Here is a 19,517-nt window from a genome sequence, read left to right as displayed (position 1 = left end):
TGTACAACATAAAGGTAGCTACCCGATGTAATAAAAGAACTACCGAGTAATTCTAAGTACCAAAGATATTCCGAACGATTTATTATTTCCCAGAATGGTTCCTGTCTTTGTCTGTTTTAAGAAAAAAATACCGAGAAAATGTATAAAAATAAATTGGTATTTTGTCGAAGTATTTTTCTTAAAACATATATTTTCGCGGGATATCTAATTTATTATAGAATGGATTGCAAATAACAAAATTAAAATTAATTATGGAATAGATGGAATTTTCTGAAATAATTGTTCATAGTAGAAATTCTAGGGTAGGTACTCTTACAATATCCATGGTTAAATGAGTTATTATTTTCCAAGGATATATTTTAAAGCCTCCTTTTCACCAACGGTTCTCCCTAAAGCAGTGACCTGCTTAGAGTCTATCTCAGAAGACTTCCGGTCTTACCCAGCCTGGTGACTGACGTGACTGGGATGGTTATTCCTTGTCTGATTTTCCAATGTTGCCTATAAAGACATTTCAATTACAATCCCAAACATAAAGTACATCCATGCACCAGCAAAAATCAAATCCGCGACTATCGTAAGAGTAGGAGGACCCTCCTGTCGCCTTGACCTTTACGCTAACGAAGCCGGCCATTAAAATTATTCAATTAATTCTTAATGCTTATTACTACATCAAACAAGTACGATAACGTCGAATTCAAATGGATCTGCGAAGTTTTCCAAGATTTCGCCTTAAACATAAATTTTGTTCAAGTGTTATACCAATTTAAGGTGCACGTATAATAGAAATTAAAATAATAGGCAAGAACAGATTGACAAAAATTTATAAAGGTCTTTTTAATTTTTCGAAAATATAACGATATATCGATATTTTTTATTTTTTCATACGAAGAACGAACAAGTTAAATTTTCGCGGTAATAATTCAGTGGTTTATCGCTATTGTTTTAAATTGTTAATGGTCTGTAAATTAAATAAAATTTCTTTAATTAGTCTATTCTCTTTTATTTTAATCTCGTTTAGTTTAGTTAGGTACATAGTGTCAATAAACCTGTCATCCTATGACGAGAACAAGCTATTTTCGGATTCAATACACTAATAAACATGAATATTACGTTGCGAAACCTAAATTCTTGAAATTTTTTGGAAAATTGTGTTGAGCGATTTCATAAAATGGCGAAGGCGCTAGTAGTTTTTCCATTGGTAGCACTCATTATAAGTATCTGAGATACTATTGGAGTAATATAATGCATTAAACATCGATTTGCTTGTATAAATAGTAATGCCATTGCATCTAATGCATCTAATATTGGCGTGTAATAAAATTATTGGCTAAATTAATTATATTTTTTAACATTCCCAAAAAACGTATGGCTTAGAAATGGAAATAATATATTATAAAAACATATTCCACTATTTAAATGTATTTGCAAATAACCATTACGGATATATTAAGTGTTAGACTCAAAAAACTCTAACTGCCTTTCAACATAACTGTTTGTGATATTGTTCTAGCAAAATATTCTTCTGCATGTATTATTTTTAAAAAAGATTTTTCCTTCATATATTGATAGATGATTATGTTGTGTTAAATATAAAGCAAATCATAAAAAATGTCATTAAATAGTAGAGGGTATCATTGTATTGTAACACCCATTTAGTTTATCTCTCCAACTCTAATGTACTTTCTAAGAAGGAAGCTGAACAACATATGTTTTATGTCAAAGTTTTAATTAAAATATTAAAGCAGGCTAAAAATAATGGTGAAATAATCATTCAATCATAACTTATAAAGATACTAATTAATATGTTTAATCTAAACTTCAAATATTATCAAATTTATCGTAGCTGTAGAAAGTGTCCAAAATTGACCGATATCACATATTGCTTATTAAAAATTCTAATTTATGGACTAGTTGTACAAACAATTTTTATGAATATTAATTTAAATTGATGCAGCAAGAAAAGCAGATTATTAAATGGTATCGTATTAATATTTTTGTAGTATTTGAAGATATTCTTTCTAAACTTGTTTGGCTTTTGGAAGAATGTCTCATCTAACTATAAATTACAGAGAACTGAACACATAGAATACCTTATAAACTAAGTATCAAATTAAAATAATTTGAAATGAGATAGGCTTGACTGTATTTATATTTTAATTTACAGTTTCACTAATGTTTAAGTCTATATCTTATTATTTATATATGTATTAATTATTTCATTGTTTTCCCTTTAGACTTAGTGCTAAGCAATCTTGAATACTAATACTTAATGCCATTCATTTCTTTTAAAATTTATAATTATTTTTACTTTATATTAGTTTATAAAAAATACATCATTCAGTCATATTAAGTCTTTCTAAAATAACAAAACAGTATACTTACACTTTCTACTTATTTCAAATGATAATTTTAAACACATACATAAAATAGTAATCACTGATTAGGAGTCAATGTCTGGCAAGCAACTGAAATTCTCAATTAATTGGTAACGATCATGTTACACCTCATTTCTAGATTATTAATAAAACGGAGTATATAATTCATTCATAGTCCAAGTGTCTTAAAACATATATTCCACATAAGCACAAAACATAGCAATAATATTTATGAATTTGTTGTTATAGTATTGTACAAGCAGCGTTTTTAGATTAGGCAACATATAATACGCTAAATGCTGAAATAATATCGACATTTTTGGTCCACATTTTTTCGATTGAAAAATCGATTTTTTTAAGAGCCAGTATTTTTTGAAAGCCTTTTAAAGTATGTAAAAGCATTATATCCTTTATTAGATACTAGATATCAGATTCACAGAACTTTTTGAATATGACCTTGAAGTAAGAGAGGTTTAATTTGCTGGAATAGAATAATTATTTTAATTAAAATTAAGATTCCAAACTGAGAAAATAACAGAACCTCTATGATATGGTAATTTTAATTGAAATATTATGAAAAATCTTGTTATCGATTATATAACTTTGGGTCAAACATTCTTAAATTGAAACTGATGACGGTTGGCAAAGCTGTGATGGCAGCCATGGCTTTCAAAATTTTAATTTTGCTTGTGAGATTCGTTTTCGTTATTTCATTTGGTGTTCGTCTTCTGCTCAGTTAGCACCTCGAATTGAAGAATGTATAATAACAGGTAACATAGGAACTTTGATTGTTAATTTAGTCTATTTTCTAATACGAATCTCTTTTGTGTTTTGTTTAGATTGAAAATAGAGTATCTTACTTGGGGATATTTATTTGCAAGAAAAATTATTTGGTTTGGGAAACGAACAAAGGTGCCTTAGAATAAATTTGCAAACGTAAGTGATTTTCAATTTTAATTCATTTATCTGTTATTATTATTTCAAATTAACAATTGCCTTATTGGGAATATTACAAATTGGTATTATAAAATTTTAATTTATCTATTTATTTTATTTAAGTTTATTAAAATCCAGAAACGAGATATTTGATTCAAAATTGTTGTATTACTGGATTTTTGTATTATTCTCTGTGGAATATATGTTTTAAACTATTAAATGTTTTGATGTTTTTAGGAAAATAGTTAAGAAATGAAGATGTAATTTAATAATGTTTTCTAATCATGAAGTGGTACCAAGCTCAGCCTTTTATTTGTATATAAGTTTAACTTGTGTTAAATCTCTTTATGGTATCATTACTGATTTTTTTGTTATTAAGCATTGAATTTAAGTTTATATTTCTTTCTTCATATAGTAATTTTTATGCAATTTGTTACATGTTTAATATGTTTTCTTTGTCCTTATTGAGGCATGAGATATGTTTATGTCATCAAGGAGTTATTTCTTCTTAGGCTAATTTTCTTAAATACTTTTCTAAAAAAGCAGTACATTTCCATTTTATTTTAAGTTTAGTATAAATATTGGCATCTGGTTTTCTAATTCATTATAATTTAAGTTAATAACAACCTGGTATGTTTCTCTCGATATTTCTTATTTCTAGCAGAATATCTAGAGTATTGAAGATTTATGCATGATTTGAGTATTTTTCAGTTCCTATTAAGGATTTTTTAAACTAGATCTTTTTCTTCTTCATTTCATTTCTTTTATTACAACAATTTTAATTTTATGCTTGTTGATGGGATGGAAGTGTTTATATAGTGAATTTTTATCGAAAGCTATATACCATTATTTCAAGAAACATATTCTCATATCATTTAACTAATTATAATATTAAATTACTATATTTTATTAACAATAATGTTGATATTTTTCAATATTCTGATGGAACAGGGTTTAATACTTTTTCAGTGTGTTGTCATTGAAATCAGATTAAAATTATTAAATTATTTATTTTTAATGAAGAGGTTATATAGGAAACTAATTTTTGTTCAGTGAAATGTATATTATTTTTAGTAGCCTTGCTTGTTATAAAATAGTTACTTAACTTAAATTGTAGGCTCCACGGCCTGTGACAGAAAAATAATACCTTTTATTAACTCTAATATTGTAGAATCTTTTGTTAATCAATTCACAAGCGATACTTTCTCATCAATCTATATATTCTTTAATTATAAATTTTTGTCATATAGGAATATTGTCTTTTAGAAGTATTGTAACTTTGGTATTAAATGATACACAAATTCAACATGTGCTTATACAAAATATTAGGTTTGATGGTGGGATACCCATCCCGGTGAAGTTGGCCCAATGCAGAGCATGTGCAGTAATGCATTTACAATGTAAACCTAATTTTCATTTTATCGTAATATCCTTTACTCTTTATTCTTTTATATTGCTGTCACTTGGGGATATCATTCTTCGCGTCAAATTCATTTTATTATTCCCTTTAGTTTATTGTGTATCTCTGGAAACCTTTGGATGAGGTACATTTAATGTTTTCATTCTATTCAGCGCCTATTTTAACATTTTCCATGGGTATCGTGTATTTTATGCTTCTTATATCGTTTATTTTATACCACCTGTATATCCTATAATTTAGATCTTGTTCAGAACCTCCAGATCCAAGCAAAATTTACTATCAATTACATTTGTTCTTATTTTGCAAATCTTATATCTTTTAACAAAATTCTATCTACTTTTTTCTGTAGTCTGATTTTAATAACTTACAAATTACAATTTCCCTTCTTAAAATTATTTATATCCCATGTAATCGTCGACACTTTAGGTTTGTTTCGCTTTTATTCTTGCATTTCTATGTTAATCTGTTTTTGATTAGTTACTGCCTTTTATTAGTTTATTTAATTAGTCATGTTAATTTGTCTTGATCATCTGTCATTATATACAATAATATTAAATTTAGTATTTTAATTGTTGATATATATTTTTGGCACATCATCATATGTCATACATCAGGCCAAACTCTATTTCTTAACTTTTTTTTACATATTATATCAATTATTTCACTAATTCATACATAATTTGGCAATTAAAACATGATCATTTTTAATAGAATTCTATTTTAATTATATTTTATTAAATTACCTTTCTAACAAATCATGCATTTACCGACATTTCTTTATATGTTATTATCAAATTTGATTACTGTTTAAACATATCTCTCATATTATAAACTTAAAGCTAAAAGCTAAATTATAAAATTGATAATAACATTTTATTGTTTACCTTTGTTAAGTTTGCTTGCTAAACATTTATTCTTCTGAGAGAAGGTCTGTTTGTTAATGTTTAATTTAGGATTTTATGAATGTATGATATTGAATTAAAAATGTAATTCTGTCGATTAATTTCAGTCCTTAATCCTTTGGCCATTTTCCATTTTAGGATTTCCAAAATGTATAAATGTAATGTAACATTTATAGAAACTATTTGATTTTGTCGCAAATTCTTAGTAGTCACAGTAGTCACAAATGATCCTGTTATTTGTTCCTATATTTCCAGTTTGTTAATTTAGAATTTTCAGATGTGATATTAGTATAAATTATTTAGGAATTATAATTATCGTAAAATCGAAAATATTTTATTTTAGATTTGGTGTATGTGGCTATAAAGTTAAATAAAGTTTATAAGGTATAATGTTAACTTTGAGTGTTAAGATGCCTACCAAATAAATGTCTAATTTACCTGTATCTCCATTTTACAAGGATTACTGTAGATGGATTTACTGGTTTTAATGAGAAAGCCTGCAAAGTATACCACCACAATTTTTTGCTATATGTGAATGCGGTTGATTTATTTACCTCTTGCTGTGTCCAAATCTGTTTAAAGTGTTAACAGTATATTAGTTTAATATCTTCATTTGTTTTCCTATACTATGGTTTTTCGAACAAAATATTGATTAGTTTTAATCTCAAAACATGTGGATTAACTACTCCCTTTTTTGAGTTTTAAGCTTGTTTTTCTATTTTGATTTCAAAATCAATGTTGTTTTTTTAATTTTTTCTCGCCTTATTGGTTTTTGTTTTTTTTTTGGGTACTTGTGCCAATCGTGTCTAATGATGTTACTTGGAGGCCGTCCTTGCTACAATTGTTGGTTTTTTATTACTTGATGTACTATTTGATTTTTTTTTGGTTTGGTTTGGTTGGCAGCTCGTTTGTTGAGGTCCTCCACGTAGACAACTTGATTGACGGGGTTCCTTAGATTAACGGCATGCTTGTTGTAAACATCCATATTGGCGTACGTTTGTTGTGGCTCTTCTTGTTAGTCTATCTGTGCATTCTTGGTTCTGCAATATCGTCGTCAATCATGTCTCTGGGCTGCGTGTTGTTTCGTGTTCTGTTTCTGGCGTGGTTACTAATTGACTCCTCAAATAATGATGGCTCATTTTATTTTCGCATTTTATAATAATCAACCATCGACTATCAAGCTATTGTGAAGATTGGTCTTAAACTATACTGTAAAAAATGGAGGAACAGATAATACATTGGGTTAATATAACCAATCGGTAACATACATGGACACGTCGTATATGTAGCATCATATACATACACGCATCATGCAATTGTAACAATATCTTTATTTAATACTAATTTATACATAACACTAATTTAACAGAACTCAAAAACTTTTAGGGTTCTCTTTTACTTTAAATTTGACAGTCAATTTTTAATTCATGAAAACTTTTTTGTCTTTTTTGGCTAGATCATCAGTTAAAGGTTTGTATATATAAATACAATAGGACATTGTATGTTGTGGTTTTTCTGGTCAAGTCTTTTTTGCGTTTCATAATTACTTTTGTGGCCAATAATAGTCTCAACTATTTCATTGATATCATTACTTTTAGAATTCCCATTTTGTTTGTAGTTTTGCACCTATATTTTCCAATTTTATTTCTATCTTCATATATATTTCTTGTTTCATTTTCGCTTTCGAGCTAGATCAATTTTCAATTACTGTTCAATTAAATTCAAGCCTTTCAACATTATTTTCTATGATCATTTTAATGAAGAACTCAAATTTTCATTGTATACTCCTTATTGTTTTGAAATTTATTATATATTTTTTATGCTATTCCTGTTCATCCGTTTTATTAGTTATAACGATTATTATGTACATACTTTATTGAAAAAACATTTTTTGTGTTAAAAATCTAAGTTTGATTATTTTTTAATTTTTAGTGAGTTCTTTATTTATTTTTTGAGGTCGGTTCAATTTTCAACTCATTTAATATAATTTTTATTCTATCTGTATTTGAATATAATTGTTTTATTCAGAATTTATTTTTTAATATGTTGTTTTTTTAAATTATTGTCCGCGTAATTTGTTAATCTGGCTTTTAATAGACAGTTTTGTATATTCCACCATAAGTGTCCTTGTATAATCATGTTAAATTTACTACAAAATTTTAACATTTTCTTCTATTTGCGTTTTCGGTAATTAATATATCTATATTCGAAAGGGAAGTGCTACTCTAAAATTAATTGAATTTCAGAAACAAAATAATATGTCAAAATGTAAAAATGTAATGTAAAAATGTTTTTATATGGTTTGCACACGCGCTGATTTTTGTTTCACGTCATTTTTATTATCATATTTGCGAATAATCACTAAATGAGGCTGTATTTCTGAAAATTAACCTATAACAATAATGTTTTAATATATGCTATGTTTTCTATCGATTTCTATACGGAATACTACATTTTTTACATAATTTTGTACACCATCATTATAATTCACTAACCGCTTGGTCTTTATCCCACATCTGAAACATTATACGTCTGTATTTACTAAATACACAAACACTTTTATTAGTAATAAAAATTCATAAGGTTTTTACATAATACTTCCCATGCTTGTCAGGGTGGTTTTATTCTGAACATACAAATTGGCGCCTTTGAAGTGTAATCTGCAGTTAATTAATGCAATTGTATCTGCAATTAATAATTAACGTTATAACATATGGTTATAACAGCTGTGCCACCTCATTTACATTTTAAGGTCACCGATTTTTGTAAACCATATATTCCATTAATAGTAATTTATATATACTACAACTCGATCAATCCCGAACGAGACTATCAATTTATACACTAATTCATAATTGACGTAATATCATATATATTTCATTCATAATATTAATTTAGATATTAATTTTATATTATTAGCATGTCCTTCATTTGTTCCTTCATCATTGACGTAATATCATATATATTTCATTCATATTATTTAGATATTAATTTTATATTATTAGCATGTCCTTCATTTGTTCCTAGTTATGTATTTTTAATACTTCAGCTGTATTCCAAATTCTTAAAATATTTTTTTTGTTTACAGGTGCCTGGCTTACAGTGTCAATTTGATAACGTTTGGAAAAATGACGACAATGCAAATGACAGAAGAAGAAATTAAAATCCACTAATCGAAAAAACGTTTAATTATTTAATAAATTTACGGAGTTTTTTGTTTTTTAATTAATTACTAATATAGTCACATAAGGTGGATCTTCACATTTATCTCTTTCAAATCGTATCTTGTCTATTGTTTTTTGAATTAGGTTTAGTCGTGGATGATGAGAAATTAACGACTATGGACTTTTTTTATATATGGCTACTGTACGCAGTGTCGTAGGGTGGCTGTCACAAGTGATCTGTTCTATATTGTTTTTCGATTATCTCTTGGTGATAGAGAATATATCAACTACTATGGGCTTACTTGTCTTGTCCACGACACGCTTGGATAATTACTGCACGCTGTGTCGTGTGGTGTCTTGTCACAAGTGATGTGTTCTCTTGTTTTTCGAATATGGCTTGGTGATACAGAAAGTATCAACTAATGTGGGTTTACTTGTCTTGTCCACGACTACGCTTAGATGGTTACTACACGCTGTGTCGTGTGGTGTCTGTCACAAGTGATGTGTTCTCTATTGTTTTTCGAATATGGCTTGGTGATAAAGAATATATCAACTACTATGGGCTTACTTGTCTTGCTATGCTTGGATGGTTACTGCACGCTGTGCCATGTGGTGACTATCAGAAGTGTTTTGTTCTATACTATTTTTCGAATATGGATTGGTAATAGAGAATGTATAAAATACTATAGGCTTACTTGTCTTGCTACGCTTAGATGGTTACTGCTGCACGCTGTGTCGTGTGGTGGCTATCACAAGTGTTGTGTTCTCTATTATTTTTCGAATATGGCTTGGTGATAGAGAATATATAAATTACTATGGGTTTACTTGCCTTGCTACGCTTGGATTTTTACTGCACGCTGTGTCCTGTGGAGTCTACCACAAGTGATGTGTTCTCTATTGTTTTTCCAATATGGTATGGTGATAGAGAATATATCAACTACTATGGGCTTACTTGTCTTGTCCACGACTACGCTTGGATGGTTACTTCACGCTGTGCCGTGTGGTGTCTATCACAAGTGATGTTTTCTCTATTGTTTTTCGAATATGGCATGTTGAATAGAGAATATATCAACTACTATGGGCTTACTTGTCTTGTCCACGACTACGCTTGGATGGTTACTTCACGCTGTGTCGTGTGGTGTCTATCACAAGTGATGTGTTCTCTATTGTTTTTCGAATGGCTTGTTGAATAGAGAATATATCAACTACTATGGGCTTACTTTTCTTGTTCACGACCACTCTTGGATGGTTACTACACGCAGTGTCGTGTGGTGGCTATCACAAGTGTTGTGTTCTCTATTATTATTCGAATATGGCTTGTTGATAGAGAATATAACAATTACTATGGGCTTACTTGTCTTGCTACGCTTGGATGGTTACTGCACGCTGTGCCATGTGGTGACTATCAGAAGTGTTTTGTTCTATACTATTTTTCGAATATGGATTGGTAATAGAGAATGTATAAAATACTATAGGCTTACTTGTCTTGCTACGCTTAGATGGTTACTGCTGCACGCTGTGTCGTGTGGTGGCTATCACAAGTGTTGTGTTCTCTATTGTTTTTCGAATATGGCTTGGTGATAGAGAATATATAAATTACTATGGGTTTACTTGCCTTGCTACGCTTGGATTTTTACTGCACGCTGTGTCCTGTGGAGTCTACCACAAGTGATGTGTTCTCTATTGTTTTTCCAATATGGTATGGTGATAGAGAATATATCAACTACTATGGACTTACTTGTCTTGTCCACGACTACGCTTGGATGGTTCACTTCACGCTGTGCCGTGTGGTGTCTATCACAAGTGATGTGTTCTCTATTGTTTTTCGAATATGGCTTGGTGATAGAGAATATATCAATTACTATGGGCTTACTTGTCTTGTCCACGACTACGCTTGGATGGTTACTTCACGCTGTGTCGTGTGGTGTCTATCACAAGTGATGTGTTCTGCATTGTTTTTCGAATGGCTTGTTGAATAGAGAATATATCAACTACTATGGGCTTACTTTTCTTGTTCACGACCACTCTTGGATGGTTACTACACGCAGTGTCGTGTGGTGGCTATCACAATTGTTGTGTTCTCTATTATTATTCGAATATGGCTTGTTGATAGAAAATATATCAATTACTATGGGCTTACTTGTCTTGCTACGCTTGGATGGTTACTGCACGCTGTGTCGTGTGGTGGCTATCACAAGTGTTGTGTTCTCTATTGTTTTTCGAATATGGCTTGGTGATAGAGAATATATCAACTACTATGGGCTTACTTGTCTTGTCCACGACTACGCTTGGATGGTTCACTTCACGCTGTGCCGTGTGGTGTCTATCACAAGTGATGTGTTCTCTATTGTTTTTCGAATATGGCATGTTGAATAGAGAATATATCAACTACTATGGGCTTACTTGTCTTGTCCACGACTACGCTTGGATGGTTACTTCACGCTGTGTCGTGTGGTGTCTATCACAAGTGATGTGTTCTCTATTGTTTTTCGAATGGCTTGTTGAATAGAGAATATATCAACTACTATGGGCTTACTTTTCTTGTTCACGACCACTCTTGGATGGTTACTACACGCAGTGTCGTGTGGTGGCTATCACAAGTGTTGTGTTCTCTATTATTATTCTAATATGGCTTGTTGATAGAGAATATATCAATTACTATGGGCTTACTTGTCTTGCTACGCTTGGATGGTTACTGCACGCTGTGTCGTGTGGTGGCTATCACAAGTGTTGTGTTCTCTATTGTTTTTCGAATATGGCTTGGTGATAGAGAATATATCAACTACTATGGGCTTACTTGTCTTGTCCACGACTACGCTTGGATGGTTCACTTCACGCTGTGCCGTGTGGTGTCTATCACAAGTGATGTTTTCTCTATTGTTTTTCGAATATGGCATGTTGAATAGAGAATATATCAACTACTATGGGCTTACTTGTCTTGTCCACGACTACGCTTGGATGGTTACTTCACGCTGTGCCGTGTGGTGTCTATCACAAGTGATGTGTTCTCTATTGTTTTTCGAATATGGCATGTTGAATAGAGAATATATCAACTACTATGGGCTTACTTGTCTTGTCCACGACTACGCTTGGATGGTTACTTCACGCTGTGCCGTGTGGTGTCTATCACAAGTGATGTGTTCTCTATTGTTTTTCGAATATGGCTTGTTGAATAGAGAATATATCAACTACTATGGGCTTACTTGTCTTGTCCACGTCTACGCTTGGATGGTTACTTCACGCTGTGCCGTGTGGTGTCTATCACAAGTGATGTATTCTCTATTGTTTTTCGAATATGGCATGTTGAATAGAGAATATATCAACTACTATGGGCTTACTTGTCTTGTCCACGACTACGCTTGGATGGTTACTTCACGCTGTGCCGTGTGGTGGCTATCATAAGTGATGTGTTCTCTTTTGTTTTTCGAATATGGCATGTTGAATAGAGAATATATCAACTACTATGGGCTTACTTGTCTTGTCTACGACTACGCTTGCATGGTTACTTCACGCTGTGCCGTGTGGTGTCTATCACAAGTGATGTGTTCTCTATTGTTTTTCGAATATGACATGTTGAATAGAGAATATATCAACTACTATGGGCTTACTTGTCTTGTCCACGACTACGCTTGGATGGTTACTTCACGCTGTGCCGTGTGGTGTTTATCACAAGTGATGTGTTCTCTATTGTTTTTCGAATATGGCTTGTTGAATAGAGAATATATCAACTACTATGGGTTTACTTTTCTTGTTCACGACCACTCTTGGATGGTTACTACACGCTGTGTCGTGTGGTGGCTATCACAAGTGTTGTGTTCTCTATTATTATTCGAATATGGCTTGTTGATAGAGAATATATCAATTACTATGGGCTTACTTGTCTTGCTACGCTTGGATGGTTACTGCACGCTGTGTCGTGTGGTGGCTATCACAAGCGTTGTGTTCTCTATTGTTTTTCGAATATGGCTTGGCGATAGAGAATATATCAATTACTATGGGCTTACTTGTCTTGCTACGCTTGGATGGTTACTACACGCTGTGTCGTGTGGTGGCTATCATCGTCGCTTTGGTACTTGAATGTGTTCGAAAACAAGCTATTTTTCGGACAGAGCTCCCGTAATCGACGCTGTGGAATGATCGATTGTTCGACGACGTGATAGCTTATTTTCTTCGACGACGAGACGTTGGCAATTCTGGTCCTCTGCGAAGATATGACGAGTCTACGGTGACTGCAATCGGTACCTAGCTTCTGGAGTTGCTCTGTGACTAATCCGTAGTCACATACGTTAGGTTAATTCAGAAAAAACAAATAAAGACGGTATCCGACCGAAGCTGCCCAAAGCCTTTCAAATCAAAATGTCTGCCATTATGCCAGAGACGGCGTGCGAAGGAAGTCATTATGAAATAAACATTGCGCCGAAAGAAATGTTTAGCCGAGACGCTGTTGACTAAACAGTGATGTAAAAATATCTATGAGTTCAAAAGATTGTGAAAGAAAATTTTGACAAAAAATTTAAAAAAAAATTAATTGGAAATAATGAAATGTATAGAAATAAAATGAAAAGGAATACTGAAGGTAAAATCGAAAACGAATCGAATTAAAAATATTGAAAATGTTGAAACAAAAATATAACGGCCACGTAAAACACATCATGTTGCACGTACCCTTCATTCACGAGACCAAACCCAATTTTGCGAAAGATCACGTTCATTCATCGTGATTTATTCATATATACTTACCTAATATTTAAATTCCTTTTCATTTTATTACATTTTATTTAAGCTTTCAGTAACTATATTTGTATTAATGCTTTAACGATGTGGACACATCATAATTTGTTCTTTACTCTGGAAATAATAACCAAAAAAGAAAAGGAGGCAAAGGGTTATCACATTTTAAACTTCTAATTTGTACTCGTGTTAGTAAGTAATTTAAAAATGTCTCTTCTCCTAATTCTTGTAACTGTTGGGAATATGCATCCTTATGTTCAATAAATTTGTCCTCGTTTGTCCCCCATAATCATTCTCATTCTATATTTTATGTTATCTCGGATTTCTGGGTTTTTAATTTTATTTCTAGCCCTGATTTTCCAGTTCTTAATAACATGCCAGCTACACAATAACCTCCTTGGCTTTTCAACAACATTCATTATTTTCACCCATGCATTATAAAATCTAAAATCATCATCGGTCATGATCTTCCTTTTGGACAGCATTTGGTTGGTCCCAACTTTACCAATAATGCCATACAAAAAGTTCTTTTGACTTTTGATTCCTTTGGTTACTTAGTAGAAATCATCAGTTCATCTTTCAATCAAGATGAATAGTTAGTAACTGTTAAGTTCATTCTATTAGTGTCGTATAACGCACCATATGGCGCGCTTTTTGAGTACCTGTTGGTGGATACGCCACAGGCTGAGGTGAATTTTGTTTTTCACTTAGGGGCTGCCTCTTTTTTGTCTTATTCACCGTCTGGCGTCCATTTCGTTTTCCGAGGCATGGCATTTTGGTACAGGATATAGTGTTGCGTTGCCCGGCACATTTGACGCACTGCAGGGGGGCTTGGCAATGCGAGCTAGAATGGCCTGGAACTGCATTGGCTGGCCGTTTCCCCTCTGGATCTCGATTTTCACGATGATGACTCCGAGTTTGATCATATAGATGATCTTTCGCTCTTTGCGAAGAACAACTGCCTGAGCAGTTGGTAGTTCTATCCCGGATTTTAGAGTGATTCTGGGATGTTTCTTATGGATTACGCGGAATACTCTCTCCCCCTAAGGATAATTCCTTTCCTCGAGCAGGGTAGTGAGTTTTCGGTAATCGTAGCTTGTGGCAACGAATAAAAGAAAGCCCTCCTTTTTATTTCGGTCTAATGATCTCCATGAACCTCTTGTCACAGAAGAGTTTGAGAAGTCGCCGAAATGATTGGTACTGCGGAGGTTAAGGTTTGTTTAGTGGCTTGGCTACTTACCTGCGCATGTTAGGTTGGTCAGGTGGTGATTTGTTTCGGTGATGGTTGTGGGACCGTCCTGGTCATCGGTTTGGTTTGCACTGGTCGGGTGGCGAATTTAGTAATCGAAGGCTGTGCGTTAGCCTAGGCTTTCTATTGGGTGGATTGAATGGCCTGCTTGGGTGCTGATTTGGAAGCAGTTACCTGTTTCGCCTTGTTGCAGGCCTTCGTTAGCTGGCTTCTTTTTCCCACCAAGGTGAAACCATCATTTGGGCATTCGGTTTCGTCTGACCATTGTGCCGGTTTAATTGGTATCTGAGTCTGGGTTTCTGTGGCAGTGGCAGTCTTTATTTCCGTGGCATCTTTGTAATATTTCATAAAATCTGTTATAGTAGCAGCTTTTCCCTCTGCTTAAGTCTTCGATGAGCGATTCTCGGCTGTCTTCGGAAGATGATTTATCGGACTTGGAAAGCTGGGATAGTAGCCAGGAGGCGACGTCTGCTTTGACGTGCTTGACGCCGATCGTTTGAAAATCAGTTGCAATTAATTCTCAGAATAGCATGTTAACTCGGTGGATCGGACACGATCGTTCACTTCGAGGACTAACACGGAACTGGGGACTTGACTTATCGACAATTTGAAGAGTTTCGGAAGAGCCTGCATTCATATAAGAACATTTTCCTGGCGTGTGCTGGAGTACGTTAGTATTACAGACGACTATCTTGTATTTGCTGTAATCTGGCTATGAGTCATTAGGCTAACTCGCTAATGATGACTGTAAGTAAATTCATCATTATACTCATTTGCTCCATAATTTTGTACTGTTACTTGCAGGTTGAGTGGTGATTGGTGCGTATTATGTTGGGTCTGATTGTTGTTTACTGCGCGTGTATATGATATCTGAGGTGAGGGTGGTTCACACATTATGGTCCAAATATTTATTCTCATAGACAGTTGTATTATATTCTTTGGCCCTCATGTCAATATATAACATTGACAGTTGCATTATTAATATTGTGTATATTTACAACTTCGCTGCCTTGTTTAGTTAGGACTGTTTTAATTGTGTTTGAGTCTGTGACGTGATGTAGTCCTTTTATGACGAATTTAAATGTTTCTTCGGACTTTGGTCGAAAAGTATGGTATTGCATATTTCTATTGTCCAATTCTCTTATTAAAACTTTGAAATGTTTAGGGTGAAACAGTTGAATCTTCATTGTTTCAGATCCGATTGTTTTTATTGTGTAATTATTACATATTATTTGAGCAAGTCATTCAGATGTTTATCAACACCTACCGTATATATTGTTTTGGGGTAAATGAATGTGGCTCGGTGAATGGAGGTAAAACGAAATGAAACAGTGGTGTTTACGTGATGTGACCTTTATTTATTGACAATATAAAAAAATGTCAAAAATACAAATGATAAAAATGATAGCAGCGGAGTTACCTGTTGACGAGGCTTGGGCAGTCGATGGTGGCACGTCTAAACCAAACGAGGGTTGAGCACTGAATGACCGAAATACCCTTCAATAACATCCCAGATAAACGTCTCGGGGTTGCTATTCATTGTCGGGTTCTTGTTGGCGCCGCGGGCACCCCGCCCGTGTTCAACATCTGGGATTATATTTCTCGGTATTTTGTAGACCCTTATTCCACTATGTAAAATTCGACATGCATCAAGGTCGCTACAATACTCCCCTGCCAGAATTTTACATAAAATTACTTCAAGCAACAAAAGTACAAAAATGTATGAAAAAATATCAAATACAAAAAAAATATGCCAAACAAAATGTGCAGTGTAAAATGGGCTTTGAAAAATATGATAGTTGGCAACGGTTGTGGTTGGTACGGTTTCGATCTGGTACGGCTGTTGATATCTTCCGGTCCTACAGATACCGTTGCATCATCATGTTCGACGACGTGGCAGCTTATTTTCTTCGACGACGAGACGTTAGCAATTCTGGTACTTCGGCGAAGACATAACGAGTCTACGGTGACTGCAATCGGTACCTAGCTTCTGGAGCTGCTCTGTGACTAGTCCGAAGTCACATACGTTAATTTAATTCAGAAAAAACAAATAACGACGGTATCTGACCGAAGCTGTCCAAAGCCTTTCAAATCAAAATATCTGCCATTATGACGGAGACGGCGAGCGAAGGAAAACATTATGATATAAACATAGCGCCGAAAGAAATGTTTAGCCGAGACGCTGATGATTAAGCAGTGATGTAAACATATTCAAAAGATTGTGAAATAATATTTTGACAAAAAAAATGAATAGGAATAAAATGAAAAAGAATATTGAAGGTAAACTCGAATTAAAAATATTTAAAATTTTGAAACAGAAAATATAACGGTCACGTAAAATACACCATGTTCTACGTACCCTCCATTCACGAGTCCAAACCCAATTTTGCGAAAGATCACGTCGGGGTCACCACTTTGGGGTAAATGAATGTGGCTCGGTGAATGGAGGTAAAACGAAATCAAACAGTGGTGTTTACATGGTGTGACCGTTATTTATTGACAATATAAAAAAATGTGAAAAACACAAATGATAAAAATGATGGCAGCGGAGTTACCTGTTGACGAGGCTTGGGCAGTCGATGGTGGCACGTCTAAACCAAACGAGGGTTGAGCACTGAATGACCGAAATACCCTTCAATAACATCCCAGATAAACGTCTCGGGGTTGCGCCAGCTATTCGTTGTCGGGTTCTTGTTGGCGCCGCGGACACCCCGCCCGTGTTCAACATCTGGGATTATATTTCTCGGTATTTTGTAGACCCTTATTCCACGATGTAAAATTCGACATGCATCAAGGTCGCTACACTGTTATTGGGGGTGGTCTGAGAATTGCTTTTGGTTTTCTTTGTTTGAGTTTCTTCTGTCTCTTCCGTCAAGGCACTGAAATTGTTGTATGTTTCGATAAGTTTTTGAAGCCAATAATCGCTGATTTTCGTCTGTTTTCGGACGACTTGAGCTTTGAGACTTCTCAAACGTTTTTTGTTTGTAACAATGTCCCATTCGTGCAGTTGAGGCGTTTCAGTTGTTGGCAGTTGTTCGTTATTTCTAATAGCGGGTGATACAATTGATAAATCGACAGAAAGACGTTGTGGATTGTGAAGGGCACTGAAATTGTTGTATGTTTGGACGGGTTTTGAAGCCAATAACTTGTTCGTCGGGACTTATCAAGCGCTTTTTGTTCGTAACGACGTTCCATTCTGGCATTTGAAGGTTTTCAGTTATTGGTAGATGATCGAAGAGCGAGTGATTCTATTTAAATTGAATTTTAATTTTACGCCCCTCATATTTTAGTCCTTCGATTTACCGTTCCGAAATTTAAAAAAATGTCCTAGATTTACTAAATAAAATATTTACTAATTTTAAAATCACACGTTTTTTATTTTTCTGTTATCTATTAATATAGTTAATTACTAAAACTAAAGAAAATTTTCTGTTTCGCTTTCTTTTTATTTTTTTTACTGGATTTTGTTCTCTTATACTGGAGGCAGAGCAGCTCAGCTGCAAATCGGTGTCTGTTACTATATTACTTGTTCAGTACAAAAATGTATTGGGGCAAGTTATAATTATTTTTACAATGTTATTGTGAAAATTGTGTAATGGATGATATTAATTAAATGTATTATAACATAATAGGTTGAGATGCGGGAGAGAAAACAAGGTTGCAAATTAAATACAATTTATTTTCTCTCTTCCTTGAGTAAATTAATACCCAAAGATGAGTTTTATGATTCAAATCGCATGTACTTACTATTAACGAAAGGTGTAAATTGGCTAATATAGACAGGAATTCTATGCTTTCAATAATACTTCAATAATACGTCAATTAATATAATAATTTCTTTAAAGTGTCTTCAATTAAGGCTCTCAATTAATACTTTATTCTTCTCATTCTCAATAACACTCTTTTAGTCGGTGTTCATGCAAATTACTGCCAGACTGATTCTTCTGATTGTGGATGCACAGTGTTTTATCGCCGAAGCTCCTCCCTCGGGTTCTTGGTGGTGGTGAACAAGGCTGGTCCAAGAAACCCTTTTCTGTACCGCGATTGGCTGGGAATATCGGCGTGGGAAACACTCCAGCAAGGAACTTCTCACGCTGATAAAACATGTGCGTTTCGGACTCTTAAGGAATTCCCAAAAATTCCACGATTTCGGGCCTTCTTGATAAATTTATGGTTAGACGCCATAAAGAGTCCTCTACCAGGTCTAACATCCGACAAGTTTCGTCTAGCCGCGGTACTTAAAGCATCGTTATCCTAAACACTTGACAACGAGCCGATGGGAATCATCCTTGTTGAACACGTCTGTTCTGTTTGCTTGGTTTCTTTTGTCTGTCTATATTTACCAGACGTTCAATACACTTATATATATACTACACTTATATCGCTGACTGGGACCAGCTTCAACGTCCATCACGCCGCCAGTTCGATTCGTAGAGTCAGTTAGAGTTTTACCGAATTTGATTTCGGATCGAAGGGGGTGGTAACCCCGAAGATCCACATTTCACCATTTCCCTGTTTGTTAATCCTCTCAGTTTCAGCACGTATGCGCTGGGGTGGTGGTATTTTTCTCTGGATGGAGATCGAGCTTCTTGAGAAACTTGTGATAGCCTGTGGCTCAATCAGAGCTCTCACCCAATCGTAATGTTGAGAACTTTGTCAAAACCTTTCGCTTCGGTTTTACCGAACGAAATTTAATTAGAAATGACAGAATTCTCACCTCCAGAGTACCACCCCATGACC

General features: G+C 33.8%; 2 long non-coding RNA genes across 6 annotated transcripts; one reads left to right on the top strand and one right to left on the bottom strand.

The window, feature by feature from the left end:
- The first annotated feature begins 3,019 nt into the window (after positions 1-3,019).
- Positions 3,020-8,856, top strand: LOC143199849 (uncharacterized). The gene is made up of 3 exons (XR_013006564.1): positions 3,020-3,145; positions 3,215-3,311; positions 8,722-8,856. It is a non-coding gene; the product is annotated as an uncharacterized LOC143199849 (long non-coding RNA).
- Positions 8,857-9,436: 580 nt separating this feature from the next.
- Positions 9,437-12,732, bottom strand: LOC143199842 (uncharacterized). 5 transcript variants are annotated; one of them, XR_013006551.1, is made up of 2 exons: positions 10,435-12,732; positions 9,437-10,176 (listed from the first exon to the last, which is right to left on the bottom strand). It is a non-coding gene; the product is annotated as an uncharacterized LOC143199842 (long non-coding RNA). The 5 variants fall into 5 exon arrangements; XR_013006555.1 differs by lacking the exon at positions 9,437-10,176 and having other exon boundaries at positions 10,474-10,575; positions 10,969-11,354; XR_013006554.1 differs by lacking the exon at positions 9,437-10,176 and having other exon boundaries at positions 10,622-10,709; positions 10,969-11,354.
- Positions 12,733-19,517: the final 6,785 nt, after the last annotated feature.

This window comes from Rhynchophorus ferrugineus, unplaced genomic scaffold, assembly GCF_030347505.1.
Source record: "Rhynchophorus ferrugineus isolate W39M unplaced genomic scaffold, kcgeb_rfMv2 rfM7, whole genome shotgun sequence".
Taxonomy (NCBI): domain Eukaryota; kingdom Metazoa; phylum Arthropoda; class Insecta; order Coleoptera; family Curculionidae; genus Rhynchophorus; species Rhynchophorus ferrugineus.
The sequence above is the reverse complement of the archived record's forward strand: the minus strand, read 5'-3'. Positions and strand labels throughout refer to the sequence as shown.